This window comes from Taudactylus pleione, unplaced genomic scaffold (genome assembly GCF_031769625.1).
Source record: "Taudactylus pleione unplaced genomic scaffold, aTauple2 ptg000042l, whole genome shotgun sequence".
Classification (NCBI taxonomy): domain Eukaryota; kingdom Metazoa; phylum Chordata; class Amphibia; order Anura; family Myobatrachidae; genus Taudactylus; species Taudactylus pleione.
The window spans coordinates 5840898-5854706 of record NW_028284444.1 but is presented as its reverse complement, the minus strand read 5'-3'; positions in this window follow the sequence as shown (position 1 = coordinate 5854706).

The following is a 13809-nucleotide window of genomic DNA, read 5'->3' as shown; positions in this document are numbered from 1 at the left end:
TGCAGAATATGGTTTAGTCCGAGTGCTGACATGCAAACAAACACTTTTTTTGTTGATTTTGTAAAGAGAGATGAATAATGATAAAACTATCCGGTGAAATCTCTGTTCCTTTTTTTGGGGAGAATTGTTATTTCAGAAGTCATTAGGACTGATTCTGAGCAGGGCACAGCCATGTCCATCCTTCTGTCTTTTACCGCAGACGCATTTGTGATTTTTTGGTAATACAGAGCTCTTCCCACATGTATATCCGTGCATCTGAATATGCAAGGACTGAAATGCCCACTTTCAGCAGAAGTAGGTGCTGACATATCACTTGGTGCATCTTTAGATGCACCATTGGTGACATCATAGAAACTTGCAACATTACTGTAAGTATGGCATTCTATATGAGCATCTCTGTATGCAACTGCTTTCAATGACATGCCTACAACACTCCCATCAGATGCTACCTCTGCATGCATCCTTTTAGCTATGCTCTGTTATCTCCCAGTTGCCAAGCAGGACCACCTCATAAGGTGCATACACACAACGATTTTTTGAACGAACTTTCTGAGTCAAACGATGAACGATTTTCGTTCATGCGCGTTCACGTTTGTAGTTTGTAGTTCAATCAGACTTGTCAACTCAACGATTTTCAGTAAGGGAATATGCAAAAATCGTTTGTAATTCTAAAAAATCGTTCATTACATTTAAATGAACATAGTAAATTAACAACTTTAGTAAATGATTTTAGTTCATTTTTTCAAGGGAGAAAATTGTTTACTAAAATCGTTCATTAACTAAATCGTTGTGTGTGTATGCAGCTTAACACTGCCTATACATTTATTTGTATGTGTGTCCAAATCTGTACTGCATCTCTCTATGAACATCATCAGGTCACATGCCCAGTGTGATTCCGATACATGTGCAGATGAAAAAGATTGCTCTACTGCATCTGACATTGCAGCTGCACCAGACTTAGAGGTATATTTATTTACAAAAGTGCTGGTTTAAAGAAGTGGATATGTTGCCTCTAGCAACCAGTCAGATTCTAGCTATTGTCTTCTAGAAGGTGCTAGATAAATGTTAAGTAGATTCTGATTTGTTGCTATGGGCAACATCTCCACATTTAGTAAATATAGGGCCTGATTCAGAGGCACTCGCTGTTTGCGAGTGCTCGCTCTGAATCAGGGCAGGTTTTTTTTTTCTTGGCCTCCAGGCCACTCGCTAAGCTGTGGGTGACAACCCACAGCTTTTGCAGATGGCCTGGCGATGGTCGCGATTATCGCAACCATTGGGCTTGCGAGGAGGCCCTTGTGGTAGGTTCTCAGCTCTCGCAAGCCCGAGTGGATCTCCTGCTCTAATAGACCTATTGGTTGGGACTTGGGTGGCCACAATAGGCGTCAAGTGGAATGTGAAAGTGGATATTAGGCCACACAGTTGTCCTTAAGCAGGTTTGCAGGTTTATTGGTAACAGCAGTATACAGCAGTAATGCAGGAGTTAAGAGTGGTAACAACGGTAACACAGTGATGTCAATGATAGCTGTAATACTCAGGTAAACATTGGTGATCACACATGTATATGCAGGGTAATATCTGAGAGGAGTTAAGTACTGTGCATCTGCACAGTACTACGACACTCTACACCATAGCACACATAAGGCTGCGTATGCTCTGGGTTTGAGGTCACACCTCCCACAGGCTCCAGGTCCTAGTGCCCGGGATGTATGGCAGAGATCAGACAGTGCCCAAGCCCACTACTCTCCATAACCTCCGTCGCTCTTGGCTGTCTATGATTACATATAACACAACATTTAACCTCAATTCACTATGTCAGCAAATTACTTCTTGTAACCAGACAACATTTTTAGGGTTATGCAATGAAACAATACCCATGAAAACATTTCAGCACATATCATGTGCTTAGACCATTCATGACGCTTGGTTCTGTAACTCAATTGCACCTCTATTGTCAAACTCTATGATGATAGTCTCATCCTGATTCAGAAAACTTAATTTACATAAAGTCTGTTTTATGTATAAGGCTTCCTTGGAAGTTTCTGTAAGCACCATGTATTCTGCCTCAGCGGTGGGTAGGGAAACAGTGGGTTGCTTTCTTTTCGCCAGCTGACAGATGCACCTACTGGCACAAACAGATATCCCATCCAAGAATGACAGTCACCTTCATTTGATCCCCAGTCAGCATCACAGAAAAACTCTCTTACTTTGAAAATTCTAGCTTCAAGGAAGTTTAACCCTTTATATATACATGAATGTTAAAATGCAGTCCATTGTTTTTCCCCCAGTATTAATGGCAAACTGGTTCACTCGTCTTATGGCATGTGTAACGGGCAAGTTCCAATACTTGCATATACCAAAATTTCAACAGCTCTCTGATAAGGGACCCTTTTAATATCCTCTATCTCTACTTAGCTTGTTGGTGACATGACTTTTGTGAGTTTAGTATCTTTGCGAAAGGTTAGTACTGATTAGGTTTGCATCTAGCATTGCATACTTGGAAATTACTGCTTGAATATGTCCTTGTTGATAAACTATGACAGGACACTTCCTTCACTCAAGTTTTGCAAGATTATCAAGCCTAACAGGTGATGTGCAGGCCCTAAGTCTTTCAACTTGAATTTCTGCTTCAGCAGTTGCTTTACACTGGCCATTTGTTTCTCCTGACCATTCAGATCAACAGATCATTCACATACAATACTAAAATGAACAGTTTCTGTGGTATAGACAGTGATCAGTCTCTAAACATACAGTTTATCTCCATTATAAAAGCATCTACAGTATATTAATGTAACAACAATGTCCATTTTGCTTGAGACCAAATAAAGTTTTCTTGAACAAACATACTGTACTTTTCCCTTTTGGAACATGTCCTCATCATAATGCTCAGGAGGTTCCAGATAAATCTGTTCAGCTAATTCTCCATTTAAGAAAGCTGAGTAAAGGTCTAAATGGTATACCAATATTTCATGCATGGTAGATATGGAAATGACTAAATGCATGTATCCTTTAGTGGCAAGACAGGCTTTGTAATGGGCAACATTTCCTTCTACATTCAACTTTTTACAGAAAACCCACTTGTTCTTGATTGTCTTGAAAAGACTCGGCCTGTTAATGAGAGTATACATATTGTTGTTATGTATTGATGCCATTACTTTATCTATTGCCGATTGCCATTCCTCCCAATCTTAGCTTGACTTTGCCTCTTGGATATTCTGCATATTTGCAAACTCTCCATAATATCTCTTGGGCAGATTTCCTTTACTGTTTCTTACAGAACTCCAGTTCTGAGATTGGGTATCCAAACTCAGTCTCAAACTCATACTTGCTTCCAGCTGTTGGTAAAACAATCTGCTGTGATTCATATACCAGCTTAACTGTAGATGGCACTGTTTTATGGAATATTCGATTCTTGGACTCTATAAGTTTTTAGTTTATAGTTGTTCTCAATATTGTAAGTCACCCTTATTCCTTGCACTTTAGAGGGATAAAGAATGCATTGTGCAACCACACAAGTGCATTGGGCTGGAATGCTAGTGAATGTAGAGTGAGTTGGGGGAAGTGCTTTTTTATACAGAGGGGAAGGATAGTGTTCTTTTATTTACAGTAGAGATGGATGTGCTCTTTTATACAAAGGAGAGTGTGAATAGTTCAGAAAACTGGAATCTCTGTGGCATAATTTTAATCGGTATTATATATGGCAAAATATATACCAGGGGTACTGCATGTCATAAAGTTACCCGGGGCACTTTGTGGTATAAAGTGAACCAGGTCACTGCATGGAATAATGTGAACCAGGGACACTGCAAGGCATATTGTGAACCAGGGGAACTGCCTAGCATAATGCAAACTGAGGGCCTGATTCAGATCGATGGTGGCACAGTGCGCACGTGCGGTGTGCGCCCTGGAGCGAGTGAGACCTTCACTCACTCCAGAGCTCGCAGCAAAACAGGGCAGCTGTCGATGTTGATCGACAGCTCGCCCCATTTTGTAGGCGGGTAGGGGGGGTTGGGTGAACAAACGGAGGCGTTCCCGAAGGAACACCTGCCGTTTGTGGACGGCCCTACTGACATCACTTGTGATGTCAGTAGTGGACTTCCGGCTCTATTAGAGCTGGAAGTCCCCTTGGCATTGCAAGTGCTGAGACCATACCACAAGGGTCTCCTCGCAATGCCAATGGTCGCGATAATCACAACCATCGCCAGGCCGCTCACACAAGCTGTGGGTTGTCACCCACAGCTGTGGAGGCCAGAATTAAAAAAAATAATAGGGACGCCCTGATTCAGAGCAAGCGCACGCAAATAGCGTGTGCCTCTGAATCAGGCCCTGAGTTCATTGCATGGCAAGTGGACTGGGGCACTACAGTGTGGCATAATGAAAATTTGGGGCCATATACACATTGTAAACTGGTAGATAATACTGTTTTTTAATGATAAAATCTATCCTTAAAAAACTGATGGTGTGCCTTGACAACTTTAGCATCTTATTCTGTGTGTCTTGTGCAGGTTCCAGGCGAAGTTACTGTATGTGCTGAGATAAAATCTTGTGTAACACTTTACCTCCTGTGTATGGTGAACAGTATGCTACAGAATATAAGCACTGTAAATATGTTGGTACAAAAAACTTAACTTTGAGAATTATTGTATTGAATATGATTAGGATGATGAGAGGAATTGAGTGGGAACATGTATCTAAGAGAGGATGAGGGGGGGTGAGCTAGGAGGATTGTGAGTGTAACACCTGCCCACCTGCCTCTTGACTTTTGTGATAGGGACACACTAATTCAGATGATCCTATGTCTTGGTGGTGTCTCCACCGAGTCTTAGTTATTTTGCTAGAAGAGAAGAGTCCACCAGTGGTCAGCTTGGGAACCCTCTATAACCAAATGTATAGGTGTGTTGAACTATATTCCATCCCTTCCCAAAGAAAGCACACAATGCTATATGGAATGTGAAAGTACTATGTCTAAAGCTTTTTCGGCATCCAAGCCTCTTGTGAGCGGTATTTACTTGCAGAATTCAGAACCACAGCAAGAGTTGACCTTACCCTTTTAAACTGAGTTTCTACCATGTATAAAATGAAATGGCATCTGTTACCAGGGTTGGCATAAGTTTTTTCAGTGTGGACACCATCAGTTTAGTGAACAATTTAAAATATTGGTTCAGGACAGAAATAGGATGGCAAGCAAATTTTGGATTTTTGTTTGGTTTAGCGATCCGAGTATTACAGTACAAGGGTCAATATATCCTGTATATGGTCTTAATGAAACCAAATAAGTCAAAGTAGGAACCAATTTGTCACCCAAGGGTTTATCATAGTTCCCAATGAGACCATCAGCGATTTATTAGAAAGCAGAGATGTAATGTTGTGTAAAACTTCCTCCACAGTTATTGCAGCATTTAAAGCATCACACTGAGAAGAACTAAGTTTTGGAAGATTAGCTTCTGAAATCATATTATAGGATAAATGAGGGTCTATATCAACTGCGGCATATAAGGATGAAAAATATTTATAAAATTAGGCAGAAAAGTCTTTATGAACAGTATACTTTGCCCCTGTTAATTGTCGGTTATAGAAATTATGTAACTTTTCGTATGCTGTTGTTTGGCAACAAGGGACAGAAATTCCACTGCTTTATTTCTCCATCTATAATACTTAGTTTTGTATAATGCAATTTTTGGGGGCCTGTTCCATTAAGAATAATTCCAAAAGTTGCTAATATTTAGACTAGGGGGTAAATTTACTAAAGGTCGGTTTGTCATCGGTTTCAAAACTGATGGAAACCAGCTGCTAATGATGGTATTTTGCAACCTATAAAATGCAGATGTGTCAACTGATGGGTTTCAGCCTCTGTTGAAACCCATCATCGATGTCTGTCATTTTTTGCAGCTTTAAATGCCCTAAATTTTGATCTTTCAGTTCCTCTCCATGGGATGTAGGATCTGGTCACAGCTGTTTACTGTCTTACCAAGATCCATGGACTACTATATGGAGAAGGGGCCCAAGCACATCCAAGGAGTTGGTAAGTATGAAGTGTGAATGTGATTTTTTAATAAACATCTACAACAGTCAGTGTGCAGGTCCTGGTATTATTTTAAGATTTTCTTTACAGTGGAGCTACAGGTGCCAGCAGGTTGTTAATGTCCAGGTATGCTGGCATTTGTGGTTCTACAAGTGGAGGTAGTGTGAAGCACTGAACAATGTTCTACTTGAAAATGTTGGGTCCAAGTATTCATGTGGATGGTACTTTTATATGTACAACTAACCTAAACATTATTGCAGACCAAGTACTCCATTTTGTGGCAATAGTATTTCCTGATGGCAGTGGCCTCTTTCAGAAGGATAATGGTGATATGATGAGGCTTTGAGAGACGGAGGTGCAGCTTAATGCCGGTAGTGTGGCTTGAGAGCCAGTGATATGATGTGGCTTTGAGAGCTGGATGTGCGGCTGAATGCCGGTAGTGTGGCTTGAGAGCCAGTGATATGATGCGGTTTTGAGAGCCGGCAGTGCAGCTGAATGCCAGTAGTGTGGCTTGAGAGTCGGTGATATGGCTTGAGAGCTGGGAAGGCAATGTGGAAGCTGTAAAGAGGGAATCCATTTGACATAACAGATTCTGGGACACTCGTAGACTATGCAACAAGACTTGGAGATAATCACAGATAAAGCTAAGTCTAGGAACAGGAACCGGAAGGGCACATACAGAGACGCTATAGCCGATAAAGCCATGCTTGGTATTAAAAGGATGAGAAACCAATCAGATTAATGGATGATCATCCTATGTTCCCAGTAAGCCTTGACATCATCCAGCATCCAGGTTGCCTAGAAACCGTTGTTGCAGTCCGCACACTGGAGGTGGAACTAGTGGACGCAGTGTTGGAGAGTGACATATCGTGCTGGCGACTTGTAACAGAAACCCTTGAAAATTGAAAAGTTTTGAGAATAAACCAAATATTAATATAATACTTTAGCATCTTCTTCAGCCAGACCTAGATTACTGGCATGTCAACCTATGCATGTGCAAAAGGCCTGGAAGTGTTCATAGATGCCAAGAAAAAAATCAGTAGATATGGCTTTGTGAATCCGGTATGACCACCTTTCTTTTTCCCTTCTTTCTGCTTTGCAAAACATAAGGAGTCATCAGTATAAGATGCAATGCAATATGTATATGTAGAATAGCATAAGATTCTTTTGTACACATTGGTGGTACATACAGTACTTTACACACACAAAAAATGCATATGTCCAACTGTACATGAGCCCCTTAAGGATTAAATATTTGGATTGGTAATTACAGTGATGATAATAATTGCAAAGTCTTGTGTAAATGTATTATCATTCGTTGAATTCTGCTTAGTTTGATAAAATGGGCTTGTCATCAATTATGCCGCAGATAGTAAATAGCACCACATTTAAGCACATGCAGTAAAGAGTCAAATATGTACTTTCCTACCCTAATTATACCAAATGTAATAATTTTATCCAACTGCTACAGTAAAAACATAATGTCAACTAAATCAGGTCCATTGAGGAAATACATTGATATATATTTCTATATCTTAAAAGGTTAAAGCCAAATCTTAATAAAATCATTAAAACACTTTTACATATTGAGATTTATATGCAGACCAAATATTTACAGTACATTCATTGTAACAGCTGAGTTGCTTCAAAACAGACAGCAACCTATTGTACTGTCATATATTATCTGAAATGTAGCAATAAGAAAATATATGCTCCCTTATAGAAAATTGCTGTATTAGATTATGCTGAGATAATATTGTCATATTATTTACTAGCGATGTGTGGGTTCGGATTCCTGGTAATATGAACACACCCAAATTTAGGAGTTACAAGTTTAACCGAGCCCTGGCTTGGGTCTTCCCACCAAATTTGCATCCCAAAACAAGGCAAAGCATCATCTTCCTGGCACCGGATCTCATGCGCTTTGGATTGTGTCATTTTCCCAGCATCAAATCTTGTGGTTTTTTGATTGCATATAAAAGTCCTTTCCTTGTGGTTAGGTGACAATTCACACAGGGGATCAGGGGAAGAGGGTGTGGACTGTGGGCTACAGCACTGTGAGTCACTTTCAGTCACTAAAAAATACCATTCGGATCACTGTGTTAAAGGGGCTCTTTGTTATAAAAAACAACAACATTAGAAACACTTGGTTATTAACAAAAATGCATAGGAGCACTGTAAGGCACTGTGTTATGTGTTCAGAGCTTCAGGCACTGTGTTAAAAAAAACAGGCAGCCATTAGGAGCACATTGTTAAGGGGACGCTGTGTTATTAAAAAGAAAACTCCATCATTAAGGTGCCACTACTATAGGAGCACTGTGAGCCACTATGTGTTCTTTAGGCTCTGTGTTATTAGCCTGTGAACACACAACAGAGTGCACTGTGAGGCACTCTGTTGTGTGATCAGGCACTGTGTTAGAAAAAGCCATTGAGACTACTGTGTTAAAGGGGCACTGTGTTATTAAAAAAACTCCATTAGGGTGCCAGTACCATAGGAGCACTGTGAGGCACTGTGTATTCTTCAGGCTCTATGTTAAAAATAAAATTAATATAAAACACTGTTGTGTGAACTGTGTTAAAAAAGCTATTAGGGTGCCATTACTAGGAGTGATGTAAGGCATTGTGTTGTGTGTTCAGGCACTGTATCTTATATATAAAATTAATTGGTCTGTTTGCTTGTCTGTCTGGTTACCAATGTGAGGTGGTCCAGTTGGATCCTAGCCAGGTTTTAGGAGGATTATGGTCCCAGTCAGACCTCCCATTGCTGTATGCTGAGCTAACCTTTGACCCAGGGAGCCTGTTCTGAGCCTTCCACTGGATGGATTTGGACAAAAACTTCACACAGTAGTAACATTGGATCCCAGAAGACATATTAGGGGGTTGAGATGACTGTCAGACCTCCCGTTGATGTATGCTGGGCAAAACTTTGACCTGGGGAGCCTGTTCTGGGACTTCCGCTGGATGGATTTTGTTGAAAACTTCACAAGGGGGTGGCAATCGGTCTGGGATGCCTAATTAATTGGTTGTAGTCGTGATCACACCTCACAGCGGAGTGCATTGGGCAGAACTTTGACCTAGGTGCCTGTTCTGAGCTTTCCACTGAATGGATTTGGACTCGCATAATAAAACTTAACAACTTGAAGATCTAAACATGGGCAACACCGGGTTCTACAGCTAGTAATTTAATGACGGAAGATTAGGAAATTCTAATCAAATAGTGGCATATCCTTTTAATTATTTCTCTGAACAACAGACACCTGATGGATATACAGTTTTAAAATACCTAAGAATAGTAAAGACATTTGGCTCTTAGTATTTTAATTAACTTTGAAACAGGAGAAAAATATGGAGGAAACGTTTTCCTTGAGGAGTTTTAAAATGCTCCCTATGCAACATACAATATGTAAATGATCTAACTGCAGATTATAGTCTGTTGGAAAAACCTAATGATTGCTTAAAATGTGCAAGCAAGAACATGATAAGAACTATTGAAAATAAAATGTAAACAATATCAGTATTCAGATATTTTAAGTCACCACAGTATAGCTAAGTGATGTGCTTATTTTCTTTTTAAACAAATAATCATTTAGTAGATGTATGTTTCTTGTGTTCCTTATGCTTTTTAGGTTGAGTGATGGTCTTGTTGCTATGCACGCCACGTCCTTCAACTGTTACCAGGCAACCAACTTCACTATGGGTGCGACCTAATGCACTTCTGATGTAGGAGGAAGCTGGGAGCAGGAGATGGCGTGGCTTTTCTGAGCACTGGATGAAGGTATTTATGGTATGATTTTTGTGTTATTTGGTTGTCCTGATGAAAATGTATGCTGATAATATGAAACATTGACCTCAGTGCCAGATTCCTGGTCATTTTTTGACAATGAAAACATGAGAGTACTGCCATCTAATCGGGAGATTATGTAATATTTCTGGAGAGCACCCAGGTGGATGACTAAGCTGTATACATATTATATACATATATATATATATATATATATATACAGACACACACACATATATATTATATATATATATATATATATATATATATATATATTGTGACACAGTCCGGTTAGGGGGGTCCCTCTCCTGGGTAGAGGACTCCTTCCTTACACACACAACAGCTGGGATACAGTACGCCAGACTGGATTCGAGTACAAGCTGGTCGGCGCCAGTCTTTATTGTACAATGTCAGAAATAATCATAAAGAAAACAAACATAAATCCTAGCCCTGTCGGGGCACTAACTTCACAAGTGACTTCCCTCACTACAAGAACCTGGCAGGGCCTAATGTCCTCGCCAGCAACAAAAGCACAGCACAGCACTTACAAATAGGTTTTCAAGTGTCTCTGAGCAAACTCCCTGCCTGCTCTCCCAGGTGAGACACTCAGCCCTAAACACACTAGGCTTATATTGGCCACTCTCAGGTGGAAACCCTAACAAGCCTGTTACCAGGTTGCAAGGCCCAAAACCTGGAGTGGCCGTGGGTGGAGCCCTCCCTCTCCTCTCACCCACAACCCCCAGGTCCCAAACCGGCTTTTCAAAAAGCCGAGACTCAAGCCTGCTACACTGCAGACTTTCTCCTGGGGGTTTAAAACACATAAGTCAGGAATCTGGGACAAATGTACCTGCCACAGACCACTTTACCAGTGATCCTATCACATATCCCCCCCTTTTGTTTCGACCTGTGGGGCGGAACAACTGAAGCCCCCAAACAATGAATGCGTGACAATGCGTCAGCATTGGCCAGCTGGCTTCCTGGCCTGTGTTCCACTGAAAACTTAAAAGTTTGTAACGCCAAGAACCATCTCATAATTCTCGCATTACTGTCCTTATTTTCGGACATCCACTTCAAAGTGGCATGATCAGTGATCAATTTGAACTTTCTTCCAACAAAGTAGTACCTGAGAGCCTCTAATGCCCACTTTATGGCCAACGCCTCCTTCTCCACTGTGGCATAGTTTCTCTCATGCACATTCAACTTTCTACTTAGATAGAAAATAGGGTGTTCCTCACCCTCCTTGTTCTGGGACAGGACCGCTCCTATACCTACTTCTGATGCATCGGTTTGTACTATGAATTCCCTGACAAAATTAGGAGTCATCAAGACTGGTTGGGAACACAACGCTACTTTCAACTCCTGAAAAGCTTTTTCTGCCTCAGGACTCCATTCTACCATGACTTTTTGTTTGCCTTTGGTCAGGTCAGTTAGTGGGACTGCCATGGTGGCAAAGTTGGGTATAAACCTCCTGTAGTACCCCGTAATTCCCAAGAAGGCTCTCACCTGCTTCTTATTCAGAGGCCATGGCCAGTTTTGTATGGCATCAACCTTTTTGAGCTGAGGCTTTATCAGGTCTCTGCCAATGGTGTATCCCAGGTATTTTACTTCCTCCATGCCTAGACAACACTTTTTTGGGTTGGCTGTCAAACCTGCCTTATAGATGGAGTCCAACACTGCTTGTACCCTAACCAACACTGCCAATCAGGTCTATGAATGACCACGTCATCCAGATAAGCAGCCGCATACCGTCTATGGGGCCTTAGAATCCTGTCCATCATTCTTTGGAAGGTAGCAGGTGCCCCATGTAGCCCGAAGGGCAACATCTTGTACTGAAACAAGCCCTCTGGCGCTGAAAAAGCTGTCTTTTGTTTGGCGCTCACGGTTAACGGTACTTGCCAATACCCTTTGGTTAGGTCAAGAGTGGTAAAATACCTTGCCGTCCCTAGTCTCTCAATCAGTTCATCCACTCTTGGCAGCGGGTAGGCATCGAATTTTGAAACACTGTTCAACTTTCGGAAGTCATTGCAGAAACGCACACTCCCGTCGGGCTTTGGAATCAACACAATGGGACTTGACCATTCACTATGTGATTCTTCAATAACCCCTAACTCTAGCATATTTTTAATTTCTTTCTACACTGATTCTCTTTGTGCTTCTGGTAACCTATAGGGCTTTAGATTAACTTTAACCCCTGGGTCAGTGATGATGTCATGTTTAATGACCGAGGTTTTCCCAGGTACGTCAGAGAACAGCACCCTATTTCTGATTAGAAACTCCTTGACCTCTTGTTGTTGAACCGCCGACAGGGTTTTTGCCACTGTCACTTCGGGAACTAAGGGCCCTGGATTTACTGGAGGGGCTCGGATGGCCGACAGTACCGTTCTATCTTTCCAGGGCTTTAACAGATTTATATGGTATATCTGTTCCGATTTTCTTTTCCCCGGCTGGTAAACTTTGTAATTGACCTGTCCCACTCTTTCTAAGATTTCAAAGGGCCCTTGCCATTTAGCCAAAAGTTTATTTTCCACAGTGGGAACCAATACTAACACTCTGTCCCCAGGAGCAAAGCTGCGTAACCGAGCATTGCGGTTGTATACCCTCTGCTGTGCCTGTTGAGCCTGTTCCAGGTGCTCTCTCACTATCGGCACTACCACAGCAATTCTCTCCTGCATTTGAGAAACATACTCAATCACCATTTTGTAAGGACTAGACTGCCCCTCCCATGGCTCTTTGGCAATGTCTAGTAACCCCCTTGGGTGTCTCCCATTCAACAAGTCGAAGGGTGAAAACCCGGTGGAGGACTGGGGAACTTCTCTTATGGCCAACAACAAATACGGCAATAAGTAATCCCAATCCCTACCATCCTTGTCGACCACTTTCCTAAGCATGTGTTTTAACATCTTGTTAAACCTCTCGACCAGCCCATCGATTTGGGGGTGATAAACCGAAGTTCTTAACTGTTCAATTTTGAACAGGCGACATAACTCTTTCATGACTTTTGACATAAACGGTGTACCCTGGTCAATTAGTATCTCCTTAGGTATACCCAGCCTGCTAAAGACATGAACTAGCTCTCTGGCAATGGTCTTGGTTGACGTATTGCGCAACGAGATCGCTTCCGGGTACCTGGTAGCGTAATCCATTATGACCAGAATATACTGGTGTCCCCTGGCCGACTTCATCAAGGGTCCAACCAAATCCATCGCTATTCTTTCAAACGGCACCTCTATAATAGGCAATGGAACTAGTGGACCCTTAAAATGTGGCCTGGGAGCATGATACTGACACTCAGGGCAGGATGCGCAAATGTCAGACACCTCTTTATGAAGCCCGGGCCAGAAAAAATTTGCTCAGTGGTTTTCTCTACCCCTAGATGGCCTGCCGTTATATGACCATGGGCCAGATCCAACACTGTTCTTCTGTAGGCTTTGGGAACTATTAGTTGTTCCACAATATCTTCCCCCTTCTTAGTCACCTGATATAACAAATCCTGACACATTGCCATGTGGGGATAGGACAAAGGACTATCAGGGTCTACGGGTTTACCATCAACTACTTTTACATTCTCCCTGGTTTTTACCAAAGTAGGGTCATTCAACAGCTCCACGGCAAAGACCTCTCTTCTGACCTCTAAATCAGGCAGACGATCTCCTGGCCCAACAACACTTCCCACCTCAATGGGAGGTACATCAGTTGGCGGGCCACCGTCACGCTCCACATTCTCTAGTTCGCCAATGCTCGTTGGGGCATTCTCATCAGCTCCTCAGCCGCCACGTACCTCTCCACCAGCTCGACCAACTGGTCCGTGGACTTAGAGTCTGTATGGCTCACCCACTTGCGCTGAGTCGCAGGTAACGATCGCAGGTACCGGTCCATCATGACCCTTTCCACGATCTGTGGTCCCGTCAGGGTCTCAGGCTGTAGCCATTTTGAGGACAGATGGACGAGGTCATGCATCTGCGAACGTGGAGGCATGTCCATATGGAACTCCCAGCGGTGGACCCGTTAG